The sequence below is a fragment of the Haliotis asinina genome, chromosome 7, assembly GCF_037392515.1.
Source record: "Haliotis asinina isolate JCU_RB_2024 chromosome 7, JCU_Hal_asi_v2, whole genome shotgun sequence".
Taxonomy (NCBI): domain Eukaryota; kingdom Metazoa; phylum Mollusca; class Gastropoda; order Lepetellida; family Haliotidae; genus Haliotis; species Haliotis asinina.
In genome coordinates, this window is record NC_090286.1 from 65,091,142 (window position 1) to 65,117,757 (window position 26,616).

Consider the following 26,616-nt stretch of genomic DNA (forward strand, 5'->3'; position numbering starts at 1 on the left):
GCGTGTGTGTTACGCACACAGTGCAGGGACTCCGACTAGTCCTGGTCGGTCAGTAGGCTTCGCAATATGAATGCCTATGTTTCTGCTGATGGCGAGACTGTGTCTTCACACTTCGTCCGTTTTCAGTGATTGGTGTTGGAATCGAGAGGTTTGGGATGCTGCCAAGGTGTTGCAAAGAGCTATTTTCAAGTCAGACTTGCCAACAGAGGTCTTGTGTTAATATATATTCTGGTGGCTATGAGGCGAAAAGACTTCAAATTTCTGTCTCAACTGTTGCATGTGATCTCATTCACATATCTCCATGTATTTAGGGCTACCTGGATGGGACCCTCAGCATTAATCACGCATCTCAATTTCTTGTGGGAAGACAGGGTGTTTGTGAGAGTCCTGATAGGGTGTGGCTGTTTGGAAAACAAGTGAAGGTTGTGGACAGGAGAATATAGGAGAAAAGGAGTAATCTGATAATGGCAGTAGGGGATCAGAAGAATGGACATTGTGATAACAACAAAATAGACGTATGCCAGTGATGGAAGCAGGACATAGTAGACGTATTCTGGTGATGACAGAACATGGTAGACGTATTCTAGTAATGGCAGTGGAAGACAGTAGAAGTCTTCTGGTGATGGAGGAAAACAGATTAGACGTATTCTGGTCATGACAGCTGGAGAACAGACGATTAGGGTGTCTACGGTATGAAACTCAGAGAAGGGCAAGATGTTATGTAAGGAGGAATACGTGTACCGTGTTCACGGCCAAAGACGTACCGGTCTAATTGTGTAACAGTAGAACTGATAGAAGGAAGAGGTAAATACGGTGTCATATAGTATACACGATGTATATTACGGTAGGCAGATACAATACGCAGACAAGGGTTTTACATCACGCACAAATGTGCCTCGCGTATAGAAGGAAAGCAAAACAAGCAGCACCCAGAGGGACGTACGATAGTATTCTTTATACAAATCGAGTAACCGGCAGAAAGGTCATGTTAGTAAAGTACACAGTTTCATGACTCTAGAGGACAAACAAATTTCCTGAACGGACCTCTATGATGGAACAATAGGGTTCCTTACCCTCACAGTTGTAGGTCAAGTTATAACCCCGGGATCCTACATGCCTTGTTGGTCACTTCACAATCGGCAGCCCGAGCTAGGATGTGCTTGAATTTGTACAAAGAACAGTATTTCCGTATATACTGACAGACAGTTAAAACATGCAATATGGTATCTGAAGTGTTTCATATCAGTGTTTCAGCAAAGTGTGCCAATGTTTCACCGATTTTAAAGAGAGAAAACTTGTGAGATGGATATTTAAATATGTAGCATTACAAGGCAAACATCCCTGTACCCCGAGTACACTCTAATGAGCAAACATAACGTATCTTTACCTATATAGTACGTCCGCGGCTAGACACTAACACGGGATGCAGTTTGAAGTATGTATGATTGTTCCCAGTGTCTGTTTGCCAAGGGATCGGTAGATCTCCGGAACTTGTCTAAAGTTTGCACATTTGTATGGAAATAAGTAACCCGGAAAGTGCGATGTGTTTATTGTTGTTTGTAGTAGCCGGTATGACGAAGCTTCAATCATGGGGACTGGTGATCCCAGAGATAGAGTTGGCTCAACGGAGACGTGTTTAAAGTGTTGAGCGCCAACACCAGCCACGGAAACAGTCGTAGGCAAAACCTGGATCTCGCTATGTACAAGTGTTAATTTCGATGTAAAAGAATGTGTTATCTAACTTGTGTCACACCTAGGAGTGAGAAATGTATACTCTGTGATTAGACTTGTTTGTTGTGAGGTGATATTTGAACAGGCCTATCAGTTAATTATTCCAATTACAGGGGGTTAAGGATGTGTTCCAAGAGAATGCTCAGTAAAAGCCTTTTTCGGCATCGTAACATTCCTCAGGTGCATGGGTTCAGCGATTTTCAGTTTGTGATACAAATCCATTCTAATGGCTAAAAATATAGTTGTACATAAACAGTACTGGTCCATCAGTCGTACCAAGTGCACGGCCGCACGTCTGTGCCAGCCTGTAATCGTTATCGGTATATTAGAGCTCCTATTCCTCTATTCTTGCCTTCAGTCCGGGACTGAGGAGGTTATCAGTGTTCCATATTTGTCTTCGTGCTTTCAGTCCGGGACTGAGGTGGTCTGCACTCTTTCATGTTTGTCTTCGTGCTTTCAGTCCGAGACTGAGGTGGTCTGCACTCTTTCACGTTGGTCCTCTTGCTTTGAGTCTGGGATTGAGGTGGTCTGCACTCTTTCATATTTGTCCTCTTGTTTTCAGTCCGGGACTGAGGTGGTCTGCACTCTTTCATAGTTGTCCTCTTGCTTTCAGTCCGGGACTGAGGAGTCTGGTACCAGTCTAGATTATGTCATTACAGTGCTCAGTTAAACGTGACTCCCCTGCAAGGAGTTTATGTTTTACTCTACCATATCCCCACGGGAATGTAATTTGTTTCTACTCCTGGCAGCGCGCTGAGGTCAGACCAACCTTTCACGGTTTCGTCGATCTGATGGGTCATCATCATCCCAGACACCGGAAGATGTCGGAACTGGGATTCCTTAGATACTGCAACATTTGTTTGGTGATGTAGTCCCACACACAGATAACGCCGGCTGCAACCCACTGCGCCTTATGCACGGCCCCTAGGTATATTATATCTTAGCATGTGCATGGCGTTCAACCTGCTTGGAGTGTGGGTGCTAGGAGATAAACCACCTGTGCACATACTTTGACAAATACGTCTCTTCTGGATCCTCTCCTGCTTACGTATCCGTCCCTTTATCGTATCAGTATATGGGCAAGTCATTGTCAACAAGTGTTTTCTTCTTGTGGGTTGGGTGCGAGGAGGAAGTGAGAGGAGGGTTGGGTGGGAGGGGGAAGTGAAAGGAGGAAGTGATAGCAAGGTGGGGTGGGGAGGGGTGAGTGAGAGGAGGAAGTGATAGCAAGGTGGGGTTGGGTTGGGAGGGGGAAGTGAGAGGAGGGTGGAGTTGGGAGGGGGAAGAGACAGGATGGTCGGGTGGGGAGGAGTGAGCGAGAGGAGGGTGGGCTGGGAGGGGGAAGTGAGAGGAGGATGGCGGAGGTTGGGGAGTGAGAGAACGGTGGGGTGGGAGACCTGAAATGAAGGTCCAATCGACTTAGCAAACGAAAGCTAACAGAGCCCCTGCATTTTACCCTCCGCAACATATTTTGCTGTGTTAAGTTTGTTTTGGTGACTAAGCGGTAGGTTTTGTATAACTAAACTATGTTTAAATTAACTGGCAGGTCGTATTTCGAACAAGTCAACTGAATCCACCCCTTTCTTTCTTGCACACAGGGTTATTGTGGTTGAGTTTGACTAGAGATTGCTCCTCGGGACACCAGGACCTTGATGCTCCCTGCTGGAACGCGAGGTCGGACTAGGTTAATCAGGAGATTAGCCCTGTGCCAGCACCTTGGCCTCATATAGCGCTATCAGTGCGGGCGTCTGAATGAAAGACGTGCTACGCACCGTCATCTCCCTAATTCCCACTCAGTTGATACACTTACACCATGACGGATTTGCACGCGTTCGTGGAACAGCGAGAAGGAACGGTTTTACAACCTACCGCAAACCATATCCTTGAATTAACAGTCTACAGACAAACACTAAAACTGGGAATAGCACAAAGCGATGCGAATATCTGGCCAGACATGGACTAAGACTGGGAGTAGTACAAAGTGATGCATATATAGACCAAGACTCACAGTTTTACCCAAGGTGTGACATGACACACATTCACGGTTCATTATGGAATCAGCTGTGCGTCCAGACTGACAGTCATAACTGAAGTATTAAGAACAATAGTGCGGCACAAGTGCGTCAGGGAAACGTCATCACAGCACCATTGTACCACTACTGTGCGTGACATGTCAACATTGCATACAGATATAGTCTAGTAACTGGTCCCTTCTGTGTTGGGCAATATTTATCAATAAAAGTTGAAGACATTTTTATGATGTAGATGGTATGCGGTGTACGTCTGTCTTGAGATTCTGCCTACTCTGTTTTACATGGTATTCCTGATTGTAAACGGAGATAGGGTTAACATGCCATTTGGCAGAGAAGCACATTTTTCCTGTTTTTCCATCAAAGGTATCACACTATCTAGAGGGAATATTTGAATCAACATCTCGTGTTTATCTTGATCTCAATATAAACAAAGCTCATTGATAGTGGATCACCTCAGTTCATATATTGGTTTTCAAGACAAAATCAAAGATTCATGAATGGCAAAATTGTCAAATTTACGTGGTCACGAGAAACTGAAAAACTGAAATTTGCCAGTACAAGTGGAAGCAGATATTCGATTAATTTTGCATACAGCCTACAAGAATTCTTCTGAAACATGCACGGCTGTGAGATGTGATGACACTGGTGTCCTGGTGTGCCTCTTGGACTATTGTGGACTTGGAGTCAAAGGTATGCATGGATTCTTGGCGCACAAGCGCAACAGTAAACCATTAGCAATTCAGTTACTAAGTTACTAAGATATTTGATATCCTTAGTCCAAGTATGGCAACGCCAGGGGAAATTGTACAACTGTTGAGGGTCTACATTACATATCTTCATTTCAAAAACCAAAGATCAACTTTTTTGTTTCATCCCGTGTTATCACTGGATTGTCTAGTCCAGGCCCGATTACTTACCAACCGCCGTCATATAGCTGGAATACTGGTGAGTGTGACTTTAACCTAAACTCAGTCACTACATATGTGAACAAAACAATGTTGTGTACATAACATATTGTAATGGTAGACTGTACAAAACGGATAATGGAAGGCTGTCGGTGTTACCGTCATGTTTGTGCATGTTTGTAATTAGCTTTGATCTATAAATAATGAATCAAACATATGAAAAAGGAAATCTTACAGTTTGTCTTTGATTTATTACAAAATACGAAATTCCTTGAAAGTCATCCACTAACGTCCATAGAAATGTTCCCTTCCCTCCCCAGCCCCTTCAAATAGCACCATACCCCAGCCCCTTCAAATACCCCCGTACCCCAGCCCCTTCAAATAGCACCATACCCCAGCCCCTTCAAATAGCACCATACCCCAGCCCCTTCAAATTGCACCATACCCCAGCTTTCAACTTTACAGTTTCGAATTTTATATAGCAGAGAATCTTGCATCTAAAATGATGATGCATGAATAATATTTGCGTTTACAAACCGAAACTGTACGATAAAATGGAAAATTAATTAGTTTGACGTGTTTCTGAGATTTTGGAGCATGTTCTTTTTATAACAACTTACATGTCCAATTTTACAAAAAAATTGAGTTGTATGTTACAGAGGCAATCACTAAAACACATGGATCTAGCAATGTGTTAATGTTATCTTTGATTCATTCACATATAAATTGTCCTTGAAAGACCTGGTTGACACGTTGACGCCCCCGAAACATCATTTTGTACGACACATTTTATTTTGGCAATAATTACTTGAATACAATAGTGATTCTGAGCTCTAAACCAAAGTAATTGGTCTTATTTGTGTTCACATACCAACAATGTATAAGGAAATATTTAAGTTTAGTCCACATTTGCTACAAAATTGATAAATGTGACCTTGACCTTTGACCTTGAAGATGATTGTGCACACGTATGTATCACACATGGAGCAGGATATCACTAACACCGTTAAATATTCTTGAAAAGCAATATTTAGTTACATAAAGACATGTGATGATGCATTATCTAATAGAATTTTAAATGCATGGTAACCATGGAAACGGTCTGACTCGCGCGTGTCCCATCAGTTACAGGTATGACATGTCTTTTTTGTCTTACTTAGCAGTTAGGAAAGAAAAGAGTTTAAACACAGAATTTCAAGCAAGAATAGCAACAAAAGGGATTACTGTGACCTTGACCTTTGACCTTAACCCTGATTGTCTTACATGATAAAGTCGCCATTCAAAGGGAAGACATATTCCTTTATATATAGGTGTTTTGTTTCCCAACCAAGTAGAGTCACACCTCTGGTATACTCCACCCAGTAGAGTCACACCTTCAGTATACTGTTACCTCACTCAGCAGTGTGACACCTATAGTAGAGACACACCTTTGGTATTTTGTTACCCCATCCAGTACAGTCGCACATTGGGTATACTGTTACGCCACCCAGCAGTGTGACGCCTATAGTATATTGTCACCCCACCCAGTAGAGTACATTTTGGCATAGTGTTATCCCACAAACAACGTGACACCTATGGTATACTGTTACTCCACCGAGTACTATTCGAGTTATCAGCGATACAGATATCGATTCGGGTGAATGCAACAGGTGGTTAGGAAAATATCACGTGACCCGTTATTTCACTGATCAATATTCCCCAGGTGTCACAACTTTGTGGAAACTGTCGTCGTGGTCCCTGTGCACGGGACGACTCCATTACCTGTGCATGGAAGGTAAGATGGACAAAAGTGTCCGCTTTCGTCTCCTGTATTGTGTCCAGACCACTGTGCTCTGTAATTATCTAAAACGGCCCCTTGATGATCTGTCAGTACCTGTACACAATCATCGCATATCGGTGTCACGTGGTACACAGGCCGCTTGATGGTGCTGTCAGTCAAGTAAGGCATGTCGTGGGGTAGCTGCCGTTACTGTCGTGTAGCTGTCAAGGTGTACACTGTCACCCGAAACTATATTCCCACATGAAAGCACGTGTTGTGTACACTGTCACCTGAAACAATACTCCCACATGAATGCGCGTGTTGTGGTATGAATCAGTCACATATTTCTGGCTGTGCTACAAAAGCGACAAGTTATATATATATGGGTGGGACGTTTGGGGACAGAGGGAGAAGGGGGTAGGGTTTAAAGACATGACAGCATTCAAAATGATCTCTTCCTGTCGTGTCTTAAAGGTCGGTCCGCAAACACAAAATGCAAATTATTATGGATAATGCGAACGATAGCCAGGTTATATTAAATCTTATGCTCGATCGATGAAATATTGACTTCACAATATTAACGACACACGGCCGTCTGAGGTCCGGCATGTACTTTACTCACACGGTTGTGTGTTTCTCTGGCTGTCACAAGCTGTCGGTGACCAGTACGCCTGCAGTCGCATGTTCTAAAGAACGCTTCTTCAGCATGTTTTACCAAACTTGGCGCGTTGGAAGGTGGTATATAATAAGACATCTCTAAGAAATTGTCATGTATGTAAGCATATTTAGATCACTTCTTGAAATGTCCCGTTTATAAAGATTTTCGGGATATCTAATAAATTGATCTATTCAGGTAGACAGGTAAATGTTATGCATTGAGGACAAGGACATGACCACTTTTTATTTCCCCTATTGCCCATCGGAATAAGAACTTCTATCAACAATGGTGCAGCTATTCGCAGCGACAGTGATAAAGACTAAACCGTATGATCTGTGTCATATTTAGATCTGTGCATAAACAGTCCCCATGAAAGACACACTGAATGGCTAGGGCAAGTATTGTTTGTCACCCTTCCCTTTGTGGCAAACATATGTGTTTACACAACTTTCGTGGTACAATCGAGCATGGGCTTTTTACCAAGATTTCATGCTCAGCTTCGAAGTCGTTTTGATCAACATTATGACATCCAGAGGTCAATAAAGCTTCCAGCATGTTTTCAGTTTCAGGTAAACATGTCACAGGCAAATATGACGACGCATAAGTCCCGATGCTGGTCACCGTTTTGTCCAGTGCGTTTGCTTGTCTGTCATTTTTCATGTGGACAACTCCTCTCTGTAGGAGTTACACTCTCACAGAATCTTTTTCCTGTCTGTAAGAGTTACACAGCCTCACGGGGTCTATTTCCTCTCTGTAGGAGTTACACGGTCTCACAGGGTCTATTTCCTCTCTGTAGGAGTTACACGGTCTCACAGGGTCTATTTCCTCTCTGTAGGAGTTACACGGTCTCACAGGGTCTATTTCCTCTCTGTAGGAGTTACACAGCATCACTGGGTCCACTTCCTGCCTGTAGGAGATGCATGCACAGTCTCGCAGCGTCCAGTTCCTGTCTGTAGGAGTTACACAGTCACACGAAGCTTTCTTCCTGTCGGTAAAAGTTACACAGCATCACGGGGTCCACTTCATACATTCATTGTTGATTTTAAAGATACGCATATTTTTATGACAAGGATGTCACCTGAATTACAAAACCTGCAAAAGTTCATGACAAGCTGATGACAATAAAGGTAGCTCAGTACCTTTATCACTAAGATTATATTTATAAACCCTAGACGGGGTTTACTCGTTCCCCGTCTGTCAACGTGACACACAGGACGTAGTCTACTGTGAACTGTCGTCAGGATACACTTGGCGTAGTCTACTATCATCCGTTGTCATGACGACATTGGGCATAGTCTATTATATTTTGTCGTAAGGACACACGGGGCGTAATCTACTACCATCTGTCTACAAAACGGAGGGTGCGTAGACTGTTACCATCTATCTACATGACATACGGTTTGTAGACTACTTTCATTTGTCTACATGACACACGGGTCATAGACTACTACGATCTGTATACATTACTGACCTCCACGATGTATTCGACATTCATCCATCTAACTGCTACATAACCACAGGGTGTAAGCCCAGTCCACGCCCAACCGGAAGTTGGACGTCATCATTTCCCAGATAGACAGTCGATCCCGGTAGAGAGTGAGTCCCAAACTTCGTCGGGTGTTTATATTTCCAAGCAGTAAATGTTTATGATATCAACTTGTCCTATAAGCTGAATGGTGATAGATTATAAGCCCATGATCATTTGGTCGTCACACATTATATTGTGACACGTCTTTCTGCGCGAATGGAAAAAGCCGAGAAATCAACCACTGTCGATATCTTTACGATATAATCAATTGAAATCAATTTACGTATTGCACATTTTTAGGCTAAATTAGGTTATGTAGCCAGCCACTGTGTCAATATTTTAGCTTCTCTCAATGCAAAAAAACTGAGAAATGTTTCAAATGTGATGGTGCATCTTTGAACCGATGTGCGGAATTCTCACGGATGTGAGGGTGGCGATGTCCCAATAGAAATGAGGATGGAGAGGGAGTGAAGTTGTTTGATCTGTGTTGTGTCAGAACAGCAGTCAAGGTTGAAAACTAGCTGATGATGTCATGAGTTTTACCAAATAAAGTGAGTTGAACATACTTCACAGAAGTTTCACCTGACGACACATGGGCCTATATATACCTGCCAGTTAGGGTTTCAGACAATCTATATGTGTTACTGAAGTTCATATACCCTTGCGACTGATAACGTTACTACCGAAAGCGTCATCTGCACCTTCACGCTATTGATCCCCACAGCTGTGTGTACGCTAAGGTTGTCCATGTGTACTCCGCAACACTGTATTGCACTATGGTCAAGCATTGAGTACAGTGTAACCATAGCGACGAAGCTATGCGCGGTTGTTGACATAGATCAAGTTGTTACTCAAGGAATCAAGTGCAGACTGACATAAAATGATTCAAGTCGTCAAAAGGGTCTCGACAAACGTATGTAAACGCTATACCCGGATTCTAGAGAGAATGTAGACATGACACTACCCAACAATATTTTGATGGTGTGTAAATGATGTAAAGGCAGGATTAACGTATTACGTTTATACATGTATAATGTATAAACTGTTCTCACAAGTATAGGATATATACTGTATATTTAAAAAAAACATGCTATCAAGTCATAGATACTCCTGGTAGTCTTTAATGATATGTCACGTGCTTGCTACATACTGTTGACAGTCTTCAATAATGTGTAGAATATGTGTTTTGCACATTTTGATTTTACTATGATTCCTGTGATCGTGTCGGTTACAAGCAACGACACGTTGAGTCTGACACTTGATGCTAAATTATTTTTGCAGTTCAATATTTACAATGTGGGGACACAGAAGCTGCGTTACCGGCAGTGGCGGCAGGTGGGTGGTATTGAACCTACTCCTGCACCTGCCTATATGTGGCTCATCTCGAATGTTCAGTTGATCTTGGATTAAACGTGATAAACGTCAAATAGAGGACGTCCTTGTCCTTGTGATTGTCCTCTAGAATCGGGGCACATGCTAATGTTTCCTGAGTTGACGATAGATGTCGTATGGCGTGATGCAGTGCATGGCTCACAACACCGCCTGTAGGGGGAGCTTCTGAGAAGCTGTATTTGTTCGCAGACTCTGTAAGTAGCCGTTTTTAAGGCACGTGTTCCGGGGTCAGTGTACACATGGAGGAGAAAGGGGGAAAAAATGGACGGACGTGTTTAAATACGGCAGCTGACAATAGGAATAAGGATCAACATTGTACAATACAACAGCAACTGGCAGCTGTGATATTTACAGACCTTCTGGATTATAGAGCATTCCACCAAGGCAGTTAGCACGTGCACCTCACCTAGTGAGGCATGAGCTTTGAGAGTCCACATCAACTTTCCAGCACTTCAAGATTTGTGGATCTGAATAACAGTCACTGCCTTGTTGTAACAATGATAGACGGTGTTCTGTTGAAACAATGTCAGACGGTGTTTTGTTGAAACAATGATAGACAGTGTACTGATGAAATAATGACAGACTGTGTTCTGTGTAAACAATGACAGTCGTTGTTCTCGTGTAATAATGACAGGATATGTTCTGTGTAAACAATGACAGTGGTTCTGGTGTAATAATGACAGACAGTGTTCTGTGTAAACAATGACAGTCGTTCTGGTGTAATAATGACAGACGGTGTTCTGTGTAAACAATGACAGTCGTTGTTCTCGTGTAATAATGACAGACGGTGTTCTGTGTAAGCAAGGACAGGCGGTGTTGTGTTGAAACAGTGACAAACGGTGTTCCGTTGAAACAATGACAAACGGTGTTCTGTGTAAACAATGACAGGTGGTGTTTTGTAGAAACGATGACAAACAGTGTCCTAATAATGACAGACGGTGTCAAAACATGTTTATATGATAAGCATGTCTATAGGATAGCATAAAACATGTCTATAGGATAGCATAAAACATATCTATAGGATAGCATAAAACATGTCTATAGGATAGCATAAAACATGTCTACAGGATAGCATAAACGATCATTGTCAGATTATATATGCTGGTGTTTGTCTGCCACTATTGTAATAGTAATAATATTGTAAATATTGTAATAAAATTATAAAATTCAGGAACTCTCTTTTATCTATATCTGTTTATTAAATACTATTCTACGCCGTTGTTTCAGAAGTCCCGAAGTGACACAGGAGGGAGAGAAGCCCAATGCAGCGGCATCCAACTGTATGATTCTTATACCACTCTGTAGAATATCTAGCAATATAAATGGATTGTAGAGTACCACGACATACTTAAGAGTACCTGGTACACCAGACTTCATGAGGACTACATCATGGCCAACACCAACGACTCTGAGCATTTTCTGGAACCGCCGCAGACTGCGCTGGATTATCTGATTCTGTTTGCCATAGCTAGCGTATTTATCGGTCTCATAATCTCCACCATCGGATACATCATTCCGCGGAGCCACACCCCCGATCCCACACTGACTGCCCGACAACAAGAAGCTGTCGACACCTACTACGCCAAACTCGGCAACGATCTCGATATTTGCATCGTCGTAGGCATGGCATTTATCGGACTGGGCGGCCTGGTGACGTCAGCTGTGTTTTGTAAGACTATCATATGCCGAGAGTGTGACGTTGGGGACGAGGAGAGCTACGCCCTGACAGACCACCAAGGCCAGGGTGGTGGTGAGGGGTACGGGACGGTTGAGGGGGGTCAGTTTAGGCCGTTACATACGTCAACAAATGACTAGTGTGGCCGTGCTGGAACTGGGCGACTTCACTGTGTGACATGATGCAATATGTTGGAATACTGTTCTGGAATATTTCAGCGTTGGACTGTTCTGGAATATTTCAGCGTTGGACTGTTTTTTAATATTACAGTGTTGAACTGTTCTGGAATATTTCAGTTTTGGACTTTTCTGGAATATTTCAGTGTTGGGCTGTTCTGGAATATTTCAGTGTTGGGCTGCTCTGGAATATTTCAATGTTGGACTGTTCTGGAATATTTCAGTGTTCTGGAATATTTCGGTGTTGGGCTGTTCTGGAATATTTCAGTGTTCTGGAACATTTAAGTGTTGCACTCTTATGGAATATTTCTGACTATCCGATGACTGACTGACAGACGCAGTCAAGTGGCCAGTGTAACTGATCGAGTGTGTGTACTCAAGATTTTTCTGAAGAACCTGTTGTTTTCCATACTTTTTGATACGCTTGCTGTCCCTGTTGGCACCTTGTGTTGCTTGAGTTATAGTGTCCCTCCTTTCTTCAGTCAGGAGGTTGTTTCTGGGACATGACACTGAAATATTCACGGAAATCAGCTCCATGATCAAACCGGATTTCTACTACCGTTCCGCTGGAAATTAGTCAGAGGGCAGTACGGGAGGAAAGCACATGGAACAGACCGCATGAAAAGCTGTCAAGCAAATCACCTTCCCTTCCTCAAAGAATCAAATAAACTCAAACAAATCGATCGTGACTTGTCAAAATTAAAACTAGATGAGAGCTTTGCCTTGGTGAGGTGATACCTGCAAGGCCCAAGTTGAGATAAGAAGTCGATCCAGAACTGTGGTGTTCTCGGTATCTGATACATCTGCCGTAAGATGAGGATGGCAATTATTACAGTTAATACGGCTTTTCGAGTAATCAGAAGTCGCAGTTTCTGGTAAAATCTAACTAAGGCGAAAAAGAGTGATGTATACTTTATTCTGAGTCCATTTTACCAATTTCTCCACACTTGAATGAATAAATGAATCTCTACATGGAAGGATATTCTGTACACCTGGAAGACAAGTCACACAGATTTATCGCACCTGCCGGGCTAAACAAACGCAACACATCACAAGCGGTTCTGACACAGATATAAATGTTATCAACAAGTTACTGAACTCGGTCACAGTAAACGTAATGTAGGAAACGTAATCATTAACAAACACATCACCGCACTTACCGTCGAATACCAAGTTATTAGTAGGTTTATCCACCTTGAGATACTGTGTATATTTCACCCATAATGATATATGTATCGAACAACATTCAAGAAGCTCTCCGCACTTACCTCAATAATTTCTTCATATCCCTAAGTTCTGAAACCTAGCCATTGTTACCCTATGGTTCCCCAAAATGAGTATCACCGGAGATAACTCTTCATCCCGAGTAGGCCTTCGTGTATACCAAGACAAAAGAGGATACAACATGTGTATACAACATGTGACAGACATGATATAACATAGGGGCGTTACACGTAAGGCGAACCCAGACAACATATAACATAGGGGCGTTACACGTAAGGCGAACCCACACAAGATATAACATAGGGGCATTATACGTATGGCCAACCACACGCTGATTCCCATCGCTATTGGTGAACAAATCAAGGTAAACACATTTGTCACCGCATCAGCTTGTTTTCTGATTTCCTATGTATCACACATGGAGGAAAACTTGCTGAACTTGCTGACATGTTTGGAATGCATGACTCCTGAGTTAGCTACTGAAGGTCGTAAGTTGTGGTGTATGCTCCAGCCGTGCACATTCAAGCAAGAACTGCACGCAGACAGATATCTGAATTACGTACATTAGTTTGCACTTTCTGGTCGATTGTTAAGCCCTGTTGTATTGTTTTCATACCACCATGATTTACGAGATCCTTAAAGTGTGCGTCAGTTGGTGAGAGATATAGTATTTCAGCACTGTAACACATGTCAGCGGCTTAGTGTGGGGCGGATCCTATAGAGGATGCCACTTTGGACGCCGATGCTGGCGTACCAGTGTCCATGATAAGGACGAATTGTGTCTTAATCCAGCTGCCATACCAGGTCTGTGGAATTAAATGCGGGTTTCTATTCACCTGTTGTCCATGTTTACACGTGTGTGTAATAAACGTGACTGTTCGCAGTGGTTAGTAGTGCTGTGACAATCAAGCGTCTGTGAGGATGGGACGAAAAAATAATCCTAGCTCATGACAATATAAACGGTAGCCAAGACGTGACAACATGAAACTGTTCAAAACAGAATGCCTGTAATAAAAAAACTTACAAAGAGTTGACATCTAAAAATTTAACAAAAAATCAGTATGCATATATCGCTTTATCCTTGTCTGAATGAGTAACGATAATCTTAAAGGATAATAATCATTTTGAAGAAGGACGAGCTTCACATTTACAGGATGTAGAGTTTCACTTTCAAAACCTCCAGTGAGTTGCCTGATATTCAATGTCTCAGCACCAGTATTCCACTGGAGTAGCTTGACACATGGTTCCTTTTGCTACATAAATGTCATCTGAACTTAAATGATAAAAGAATATGAGAAATGCTGGGCAAACTGTTTGGTACTACCTGTATAAAGGCGCAGGGCATAGCATCGTGTAGTCACAGTACGGCTAGGCAACAGATGAACATCCCCTTGGATACAGTCTCATCTCCTTCCCCATCTTGAGCAGATATGTTTCGTTTTGCTTATGGATTGTGTTCTGTTCAAAGACAGAACAAGGCATGGTCTTTCTACCTGGAGCTCCTTTCACGTAGAAGCTTTTACTAAGGTTAGCCTAAATTGTCATTCAGAGATAGAGAAACATAGGAATGTGAACCGTTAGTCAACAGTTATATATATGAATACAATGTGCCTGTCTCTTCCTTGATGGCATTTAGAAGTTGGAACTCTACGCATACCTGGCATCTGGTGAAAGACAACATGACTAAGATTTTTAGATGAAAACAATACATGAAAACTTAAATTCATTAAGTAGCCGCGGCAAAGAATCCATTGTGTACTGCATCATTTTGATGTTAAAACTATAACTGCGGCATACAAATAGACTTACTGTCTATTTTAACCTTAAACCTGTATAAACAACTCAACGGTCTCCTAATGTCCAGCCCACCTATGGACGCTTTGAACACATACCTAACTCCACAAGAGTGGGGTGTGTTTATTGTAATTCATGTAGTCTGACTGACTTAACTGGTAAAATGTTATTGCATTTATTTCATTATAACTGCAAACCATTTAGCCTCGCCCTTCAAAACGAACAACCCTTACCACTACTGGTTGTTGGAGAATACTAGTTACAGACACGGGAATTCACCTTCCGATTACAGGGGAATTTAGCGATATTCGTAGATATTTTGGATAGCTTAAATCACCTTTCAAAACACAAAGTCCAAAAGGACTGAAACAACATACATGCAGCAGCTGCGATCGCACGTTTTCTTACTCTGGTCGAGTTACACAACTGAAATGTGTTCGAGTTCTTTTCCTCTGGAGCATTTTTCATCTGTGTCTACCTGTCGTCAGGGAAGCAATGCTTGAACCTGCAGGCTACTGACTATGCAAGCATTTGTAAGAATCTGCGACGCACAAGACATGCATTGTCCAGAATATCTTGAAACATTTACAACTGAAAGTGTGGGGGTTTAGTGCAGTAGCTGTTACACAACACAACGTGATGGAAGCAGTAAGAGTGGTTAGCAACAACTGTAAGACGCAGCAGGACGCAGCAGGACTGACGTGGTGACCGTCCCATACAATAGCACGTACAGACATAACTGATATGGTCATAACTCTCAACAAGAACAACTCAACTATGTGCCGGTTACAACAAGTCCTTTACAATGTGCCGGTTACAACAGGTCATTTATAATGTGCCGCTTACCACAGGTTCTTTATTATGTGCAGGTTACAACATTCTTTCCTGTGTGCCGGTTAAAGGGTTAAGGAAACGCAAAGTGGGAGAAACCGCAATGTTGACATGTCCCGGCGATTATCTGTCAAAACGTACTTGTGGTTTCGGAGAAAGTGAACATGTTGCAATCCGGTACCTTGAAAGGATGAATAGAGTTTGCACGTTGAAGTCCAACAAGGTCAATAGTACATGGCACGTAGAACGTGCACGAGAGGGCAGTGCGATAGGACACATAACGGAGACTTCGAGGCAGATAGACGGTGACAGTAAAAATACACATTTCGATGTCATGTGTTTATGTTGGAATGTACCGTGTCCTGTTGCGGATAAACTTTCCAGTCTTTTACAATGTTTCTCGTGCGACATCTCCATATGGCGTGTTTTCATTAAATATCAACAGATATAAAGTGCTTGTTAGCGTCATGGACATGTGAGCAGGCATACAGTTTAGTCTGGACACAAATGTACAACGCCCATGATGCCGGCATGTTTAATAACATATCGCCACCAAACAGTTGGAATGTACCGTGTCCTGTTGCGGATAAACTTTCCAGTCTTTTACAATGTTTCTCGTGCGACATCTCCATATGGCGTGTTTTCATTAAATATCAACAGATATAAAGTGCTTGTTAGCGTCATGGACATGTGAGCAGGCATACAGTTTAGTCTGGACACAAATGTACAACGCCCATGATGCCGGCATGTTTAATAACATATCGCCACCAAACAGATAGAATCCCACCAATTGTTCGGGGCACGAATAGTCTAAACTGTATAGGAGCTGCTGTTTCGTCTTACTGTTCAAAGTCATACAACTACGCAAAGTAGTCGCAGTCCTTATTCTCGGGGCTATATGACCCTTACTCTGGGTCCTGGAAACATTGATGACCACGTGCCAATATAACCCATATCCTGGTTCCTGTATATGGGACAGTGCTGACCTAACGACAATGTAGCTTTTATTCTGGTTCCTGTTAATAGGACATTGTTGACACTTTTCCTGATTTCTGCATCGACGCAGGGTCACCTCGCGGCTTTATAGCCTTTGACATGACAGCTCTGTTTATGGATGTGTGACATCGGGTGGCTAACGCAGCACGATGATGAAAAAGGCATGGAATAAACACAGATGTATCCAATGGAACATTATGTAATGTAAAGTGTTGCGTTGTCTAAAGTTATCTCACTACTCCGTAGAAATGTATTTACAGCTGTGCATCCCCTAGTGGGAGTGTTCCCATCCTGATTACGGTACCATGTTCTCTGGACGTTTATGCCTGAAACAGTTTGGCAGTGTGGCGAACACTTCCACATTACGTCGGCATCTTCACATACGCTTTTGTGGAACAAATGTGACGTCATTGAAATCGATTAACTCAAACTTTTACAGACTAGCAAATGCATATTCCATTTGAGTTTAGTTGCGTATGGTGTAATCTGTGGTTTATGTGAAGATATAGAAAACGCTATCACATTTCAGAGAGAACAGATCGATTGTAAATGCCCAGGTGTGACACTGTAAATGATATCCGATGTGTGGATGTCTACAGGTAAGTTCAGGCCGACCTACAGCTGGTTCCAAGTGAGCGAACCCCCAAATGCAGCGACTTCCGCGGTCATCCCATGTGGGTAGCGGATCAATAACATTCCGACTCACTTTCTTTTCACATTAACAAGTTGAAAATCCACTTCAAACAAGACTGTCAAGATTTTGCTTACATTTGACATTTTTAAGCATTCTTGATTTATTGTAACCGTGTCAGTGTGAACATGCATCACACATCCACCCTTCGACATCTACGATGCCTGGAGTTTCGCACAGAAAATGGTAAAAGGTGAGCACAGCGCTCCAACGTTTACTTTACTAGTCTTAGCTGAAATCAGGTAAGTTAACATCTCACAGTCGAATAAACAAGAGCTGACAATTTAGGTATGTTTCACGGCCGCATGCAGACATTTTAGCTACAGAATCAAATCACCTACCTGTAATCTGCAGCGCACACAATACAGGTACATCCACTTTGAAGGGAGACGGAAGTTTCACGTGCTGTGACGTCACGGCGTTCTCGGCGTTCAGACCGATGGGAGTGACAGGAGACAGTCAATGGCCGTCATGTCCTCTGATTGTGGCTAACATCGATAGGTCGGGTGTGTGGGCCAGTGTATTCCACATGGACGTAAGACACAATCGTATGGAGACTCCGGGTGTAAAGTGGGTGTGTTTTCACACACCAGCAATAAGGAGGTTTCCCGTCTCCTCCTCACTCGTGTCACATTGTCTCCGTGTGTTTATTTATCCATAGACGTTGAAACATGTGTTCTTCATCCATACAGCTTGTAGCCCCACAGGGGGAACATGCATGCAATGGATTCATGGTTTGTTTTTAGTGACACCCTAGAAGTTCAAGGTCGTACCTTTCACGTACCTGTCAAACATTGAGTACAACTGAGTCGTACGATGAGGAGACATAACTTTGTTCAGGTAAATGGCTTTGACAAGTGGTTGTAGTGAGATAGGTACATGTGGCAAGTGGTACTGATGAAATGGTCACATGTGACAGGTAGTTGTGGTGAGACGGTCGGATATGGCAGGTGGTTCGGATGCGATGGTCACTTAAGGCAGGTTGGTCATATGTATGGCAAACAAATTAACACAACTTCTGAAAACAACCCAAGATATTGCCCATCACAAGCAAACACAAAGTCAAGTCCAGCACCACCCGTCCGCCTAAGCTGCTCAACATACAGTACAGTACAACAATGGCATACAATAATGAACATACGGTGCCGTGCAATGATGTACAGTGACATACAACAGAGTACAGTGATGTACAATGACATGAAGTGGTTTACAATGACACATACACAGTGGTGTACAATGCCGCACAATGATGTACAGTGACAAACATCAGTGGCCTACACTGGGGTACAGTGGCGCACAGTTATGTACAGTGACATAAAATGGTGTGCAGTGATTTACAATGGTCTATTATAAGTGACATACAATGACGTACAATGACGTACAATGAGATACATTGATGTACAGTTACATAAGATAAGATATAGTTTATTACCTCGAGAGGAATTTGGTTTACAAATGAAAGCGCATTGACATTTGAGAGGAAATGTTAAATAGAATACATAAAGTAAATAGTAAATAAATACACTCAGATGTTACAACATAGACAGATATACAGACAAGTACATAACTTACGAACAGGACAGCATGGGCTAGAGTGAACCCGCGATAAATAACACCAAGAATCCTGTCCTACCCTTCGTTTAAAAGGCGGATGCTTGTGGGGATGAAAGATTTTTGGGCTCTGTTACTTTTAAAACGTGGCTTTAGGTACCGGCGTCCAGTCGGTAAGGGGGAGTACTCCTGGTACAGTATGTGGCTGGGATCGGACAGGATTTACTTGGAGCAATGTAAGACATGTTCTTCAAAAAGGTTGATGTACAACGATGTACAATGACATACAATAGCATACAATAATGTACAATGACTTATAATGACACTACATGACGCTCCGTCAAATTCATCCCGCAAGTCGAATATTTATGCTATTTCTTTTCTTGAAATACACATGTCCATCAAACCACAGCAATATGACAAAAAGCAGCAGGTAATCAAAGGGCTCATCAATTTGTAAGACTGACAAACAGGTGAAAGAGTCTAGTGTCGGCACACAAACCGCCTCTCGGATCCTGCTTGTTCTTTCTAGACAAGTGGTCTGAATGTAAACAAACGACAGAGGACCTAAAAGGTTTTCCATCGCCTTCTCATACACCGGATTGGGTTCATGGCCCTCCATTTCAACATTCAAACCATAAGCCACGTGCAACGACTTAGAGGGCTGACATCGACACAACCACTTGGTAACGCAACCCGGAGCTCTTCACTTCGCAAATAGTTGGGTTTGAACTGTTTTCTGTTTCTATAAAAGACATGAAGGAAAACAGGAAGCAGAAGCAGGAACACTGGTGGCAAGTATGTGCTTGCGTTGCTGCCATTTGAAGAAAACAAACATTCAAAGGAACTTAAATTTATATTTTCATTGATAATACAATATTTTCAAATTCATGCCATGCAACATTCTACAAGACTTTGTCTCCAAACACAACATCACCCGTGCATATTGGAACCACATACACACCTCTTTTACTCCTAACACAACATCACCTAGGCATATTGGAGCCACAGACACATCACTTTGTCTCCTAGCCCATCACACGAGGATGTTGGCGCCAGAGACACACCACTTTGTTTCCTAACACATCACCCGAGGATATTGGAGCAACAGACACATCACTTTGTCTCCTACCAGTATCACCCGAGGATATTGGAGCCACAGACACACATCTTTGTCTCCTAACTTCCTTACACTACGTCACCGTGGAATATTGGAGCCACAGACACGCCTCTTTGTCTCCGAACACAACATCACTCGGGCATATTGAAGCCACTGTGTTTCTTTGTGCCTTCAAGCTGCGATAGTGATTATACTGACATTTTAACAGGTACATAGCATGACCAACTTGATCTGTGTGCACAGTTCAACGCTAACCTTTAAACCATATTCTACCATATCTTAAGCCCCAGTGCTCCAGGCGAATAACATCAATTTCTACATGCTTTTTATCTGAGGCTGAGCCAAGACTGACCCAGGCAAATGACACCACCTTCTATCATCTGGTAGTCTCCCTGGACACATGGCTCAGGCTGATGCAGGTAAATGACATCAACTTCTGTCATCTGGTAGGTTTGCTCAGGCTGATCCATGTGATGCAGGATGGAGGCTGGACTGAGCAAATGGCATCACCTTCTTCTCTCGAGCCTTGATGAGCGCCAAGGTTGTCCCAGTTAAACGGATTTGCCCATGACCCATCCTGTGTTGTTCTAGGGTTTACCTTCGCCTCCTATTGACGTTTTATTATTTTTGTTCTTGTGGTTTGAATAACCTGAAGCCTATTTAACGTGGCAGCATGAGAGGAACAGTATTTCCTTTGGCTCCAAATAAAAACAGAACATAGAGTTTTATCAACACAGGATAATGTTTCAGCATAACAAGGTAAAAGGAGTGAGCATAGCGCGACGAGAGATCTTCACAGCAGGCAATGCGGAAAGTTGAAAATGTACAGGTGTTCTAGCTGCGCTGTACACGCGTGATTACACCTATGGTGGTTTTTACACCCCAAGTAACCACCAGCAAGTGAGTGAAAACATACTTACTTGCGATGGATGAAATTGCGTTGCACATGCTCTTTGAGTTTGACAACATAATCAGAGGGAAAACAGTGGTAACGTTGTATGTTTCAGAAATACCAATGTCACTCTCTAAATAAACTTTTGTCTATAGTGTGGAGAGATAGACAACCCGAGAAGACATGATTGTCTGCAGACCAACTGCTACAGCATTTACTGACTGCAGCAGACAGTGTAAATCATAATATATGCTACACAACCGACATAGTTAGTCGTATTTCCCTTGTTCAGGGAGGGATGGAGATTCACCTCACAATTACACTGTCTTAGCATCGTTATGCCTTGCAGTGTAGCAACGGAAGTGATGATGGTTTGGAGAGAGTGGCGCATCCCCCATTTAATGGCGGATACTGATGAAGTGCAGCACTTGTTGATGTCATAATATATAGTTTACAGAAACCCTTCAATAACTCATCATTATTGTTACGTTTGTTCGTCAGCGTGTCTCCAACCTGCGTGTTTCTGTTGCAGGTGATCAGATGATCTGACAGGTAATGTGTCAGTAGTGAGTCCAACTATATATGCCCAAGACAGAATGAAGTTACTATTTTATTCTGAAGAAATCAAAAGCAAATCCACATCGAAAGCTTCACATGTCTACGTAACGTGGTTCACAAAATAAGAGTCACCACATCACATTGGGGTGTAGTATTTGTAACAAACTGCAGAAAATGAAAACAATATGTCATTTGGTACCTCTTGGTTTATGGTGTGTCCTCAGATACTTTCATTTAAATATGTTCATGGTGGTATTCAATGCATTCCCGTCACAATCAAACGGGAAGAAGATTTGGATTGCTTGATTTAGATTAGAACAGGGACTGGTTTTGTTTAAGTACACCCCCACTGATATTCAACCTGGCAGTGTTTACAATATATTGGGAGCTGCCACTTGTGTGACCATTCAGGATTTAGCTTACCCCTTGACATCATGTATGTATAGTGAAAACATTAGAATCACTTATGTCCTTATGATGAAGTCAAGGAAGCGGGTGGGTAGTATCTTCAAAACAAGCTCTTTCAGTAAACATGAAGTGGGGCGTCACTTTTGACAGCACGTCGCAGCTGCGTAGTCTTTTGGAAGCACGATTTCGTGTATTTTCAAATATGAGATGTGTGAATCGCAAAAACGTACATACATCTCCAGTTCAGTCCTTCGAGCCAGAATTATGACTTGAAAGATTGACACTGATTTACAACGTGATAGCCCACCTCATCTGACCCAAGTGAGGTGTTGTGGTGGTCGTTACTTGAACAATAATTTTAGACTAAAAGCTGTTGCGGACCTTGTCTTCAGTGAACAGAAGTATGTAAATATTGGAGCTGAGGCTTGAGCAGCACGGTAACCATTATGGAATCCGTCCTAACAACACCCTCCGTTGACTCAAAAGAGAACGATGAAAGGATGAGCCACAGGGAGACACTTTATAAACTTCTAAAACTAGAGACAACTCTCCTGTGATGCGCATGTAGGCCTTGTCTAATGTGACATAAAGGCCCGTTCTCCACCAGTTTCGAATGTTGCTGTCAATAGATCTGTCATCAACCAAGTGACACGCCTTCGAGACAATGTCGAGTCTGACATACATATTTGACATCTTATTAGCTTTGCCTTGTTAACCTGTCAACACTTCACTATACCTAATTAATATAACTGTATTTTTATAACGAGTAAGGAATGATCGATAAGAAAACATATTCCCCGTATCAGCAGAAACTGTAAACCAATTGAAAATGCATGTGGTATAATGATGATATCAACATGGACGAGTGTGGGAGTTTCCTGTGTTCATACATTTGTTTGTTGTCCCCACCAAAAAAGCCATGATTCATCTGCAAACAAAGGCCTCGTTCATCATTCCATATCCCACTGTCATGTCCCCATGTGCTGGCTGCATGGTTGTTGTCCTCTCCTCACCATGTATCCCCTTCACCCGATCACCCTCCTCCCAGTCGGGGACTTTCAAAGGATGCCATTTTCGTTGAAGGACACTGACATTTACCGCCGATTGCAGCATTATATCAAAGCAAATCCCGCTGACGCTTGTAATGGTGTGTTCATAATTCCACATCTGGAGAATGTGCAGCGGAAGTGCACCCTGTGTCATTCCCTGACGTGCAGTTCGACAGCTGCATGTGTACATCTCAGCTTGCACGTGCGAACCAACTGCACGTGTAGTTGGCACCACCAGGTGGTTGATAAGGTGTTTTTGTGGGTCACTGCCGTGAAGTATTGCAGTCACACAGCCGTTTCAGAGCCTCCAAGAGTTCTGTGTTTCTGATGTTTGAGGTGTTTCAAAGTTGTTGTTTTTATATTAGCGTGAGTCAATTATCACTTTTTCCACACGTAAACAGTTAAGAGATTTGAATTATTCTGTGATGACTAACAAAATTACCATGAGACACGTTCAATCACAACCATTGTGATTCAGTTAGTTATTCTTGTTTTGTGGTGAGGTAGACCAGTGGTTAAAGCCTCAAATCATCACGCGAAAACACCCGGATTCCATACCCTATACGGGTACAGTGTGTGAGGCCCATTTATGGTGATATTGCTGGACTATTGCTAAATCGACGTAAATGCATTCTCGTTTTGAGGAAAGATCAGTCAGTCTGAATACACAGCTAGTTGTCTTCAGCAAATCTCACACATACAATGGCCGATCACACAGCTAACACGCATGAACACACAACTCACACGTGCAACATATGTTAAATGTCTACATTCATGTCTACATAGGATGTCTACATTCATAAATTAGGGTTGTCCCGGAGGGAAGATACGTGGAGGACAGAGTATCCATGTTTCGAGCAGGTTTTGAAACATGAACGTAACGTCAGAAGAGAGTCCATCACTAGCACTGAGCAACCACGTCATGAACTGTGGATCCGATCCACGTACCTCCGATGTCGGTACCAGTCAGCTACACTTAACACACCTGCCAACAGAGAAGCATCTGCGACAACGCCAGACCATCGACGCCGACGTCTCTGATGGAGCAACACCCCATCCCCACCCATACCCACCCACTGCGCCCCCAACCCACCCAACCCGCACCCCCCCAACGCTGGAGCATCTCCCCGGGTGTGGAGGTATCGTCCCCACGCCTGAATGAGGCGAAGGTGTCCGGGCTGCACCAATCCACAGGGAGAACGGACATTTTATTTATGACTGCAGACGTTTGTCACTGAGAGTGATCGCTGCTTGTCTTCCTGATGTTGACAATGTTCATATACACTGTGAACTTCATTTTTAAAAACATTCGACACTTCAAATCAACTCGTACGTGAATACACAAACACCAAAGTTAAAAGTGAAACGTGTCGGTCAATATAATTTAAGTTAGAGGTGTACATAGAACAGAGCGTGACCTGTGGTTGAGTAGGCGTTACATATAATCACCATGTTGGTAATGCGTTACTTGATGATACCTTCTCGTTGGTAGATACTAGTACCATCAACATAATGTAAGTCTACTAGACACTAACACAATCTGACACTGTGGCACCTGCATGCAGCAACATGATGTTTCCACAGCATTCGTCACAAGTACAGATTCTAGTACTTTTGTTGGGACGCGTCCCACCACAACCACTGTACTAGATTCTGTACTTTACTTGGAAAGTGTAAACCCAAATGTAGTCATGTGCTGTCTGAAAGAGTCATTAATTCATTATGTCAGCCAATGATGTCCCGGTGGACATATGCACCCGGTATACCATGGGTCTTGTTGCTTCTGCATTGCTTCTGCATTAACTGCATTGCTTCTTACCTTAATTAGAAAACCCAAACGACCCCCTGTCTTTACCAGGAAAATATACCAAACGTTTTATTGGACGGACCGAACGCCTGACTTGTCAAGGTACCAGCGACTGAAGGGAAAGAACTCCATCTGTTTCTCGCCATGTGATATTAACAAGGGCAGAGCGGCCCGTGGTTTGGAGTGCACCGAGCGCGGTATGCGGACCCTCTTTTACAGTTTGTCCCTAGGTGTGACTCACTGGCAAGTTAGGTACAATGTCTTAAGATCAGACAGCGACAGAACAGTAACACACTTCGGCGGCATTGTAACACAATTAACAAGCAGTTAGACGAGGGTATATATTTTACAGAAGCTTCATGTGGCTCGGGCCTTCTGTGTTGATGGTAGGAAGGGTGGGTAGGGGGGTGAGTAGGGGGGCGGGTGGGGTTGGGGGGGTGGGGTGGGGGGGGGCGTTCTGTTGTGTACGTGCAGGTTGTTCAGCTTTGTAAATGCACGTAAAGTGTTGTACTGTGTGCGTTTATGTCAGATGTTTCACAGTGTCCATGTATGTGAGGTGTTCTATTGGTCTCTGTATGTGAGGTGTTCTACAGAGTCGGTGTAGGTCATGTTTTCTACTGTATCGGAGTAGTTGAGGTGTTCTACTGTGTCGGTGTAGGTAACATGTTATACAGTGTAGGTGAGGCGTTCTACAGTGTCGATGTAGGTGCGGTGTTCTGCTGTGTCGGTGTAGGTAACTAGTTATACAGTGTAGGTGGGGCGTTCTACAGTGTCGATGTAGGTGAGGTGTCCTACAGTGTCGATGTAGGTGACGTGTTCTACTGTGTCGGTGTAGGTAACGTGTTATACAGTGTAGGTGAGGCGTTCTACAGTGTCGATGTAGGTGAGGTGTTCTACTGTGTCGGTGTAGGTAACGTGTTATACAGTGTGGGTGAGGCGTTCTACAGTGTCGATGTAGGTGACGTGTTCTACTGTGTCGGTGTAGGTAACGTGTTATACAGTGTAGGTGAGGCGTTCTACAGTGTCGATGTAGGTGACGTGTTCTACTGTGTCGGTGTAGGTAGCGTGTTATACAGTGTAGGTGAGGCGTTCTAGATCTACAGTGTCGATGTAAGTGACGTGTTCTACTGTGTCGGTGTAGGTAACGTGTTATACAGTGTAGGTGAGGCGTTCTACAGTGTCGATGTAGGTGAGGTGTTCTACTGTGTCGGTGTAGGTAACGTGTTATACAGTGTGGGTGAGGCGTTCTACAGTGTCGATGTAGGTGACGTGTTCTACTGTGTCGGTGTAGGTAACGTGTTATACAGTGTAGGTGAGGCGTTCTACAGTGTCGATGTAGGTGAGGTGTTCTACTGTGTCGGTGTAGGTAACGTGTTATACAGTGTAGGTGAGGCGTTCTAGATCTACAGTGTCGATGTAAGTGACGTGTTCTACTGTGTCGGTGTAGGTAACGTGTTATACAGTGTAGGTGAGGCGTTCTACAGTGTCGATGTAGGTGAGGTGTTCTACTGTGTCGGTGTTGGTAACGTGTTATACAGTGTAGGTGAGGCGTTCTACAGTGTCGATGTAGGTGACGTGTTCTACTGTGTCGGTGTAGGTAACGTGTTATACAGTGTAGGTGAGGCGTTCTACAGTGTCGATGTAGGTGAGGTGTTCTACTGTGTCGGTGTAGGTAACGTGTTATACAGTGTAGGTGAGGCGTTCTACAGTGTCGATGTAAGTGACGTGTTCTACTGTGTCGGTGTAGGTAACGTGTTATACAGTGTAGGTGAGGCGTTCTAGATCTACAGTGTCGATGTAAGTGACGTGTTCTACTGTGTCGGTGTAGGTAACGTGTTATA

At 43.1% G+C, this 26,616-nt stretch overlaps 1 protein-coding gene and 1 long non-coding RNA gene across 2 annotated transcripts in view; both read left to right on the plus strand.

Moving 5' to 3' along the window:
• LOC137290580 (large ribosomal subunit protein uL13m-like) overlaps positions 1-26,616 on the plus strand; it is a 421,196-nt gene that overhangs the window by 241,338 nt on the left and 153,242 nt on the right. The window lies entirely within an intron of this gene.
• On the plus strand, positions 6,357-12,831 carry LOC137290891 (uncharacterized). The gene is made up of 2 exons (XR_010957236.1): positions 6,357-6,440; positions 11,231-12,831. It is a non-coding gene; the product is annotated as an uncharacterized lncRNA (long non-coding RNA).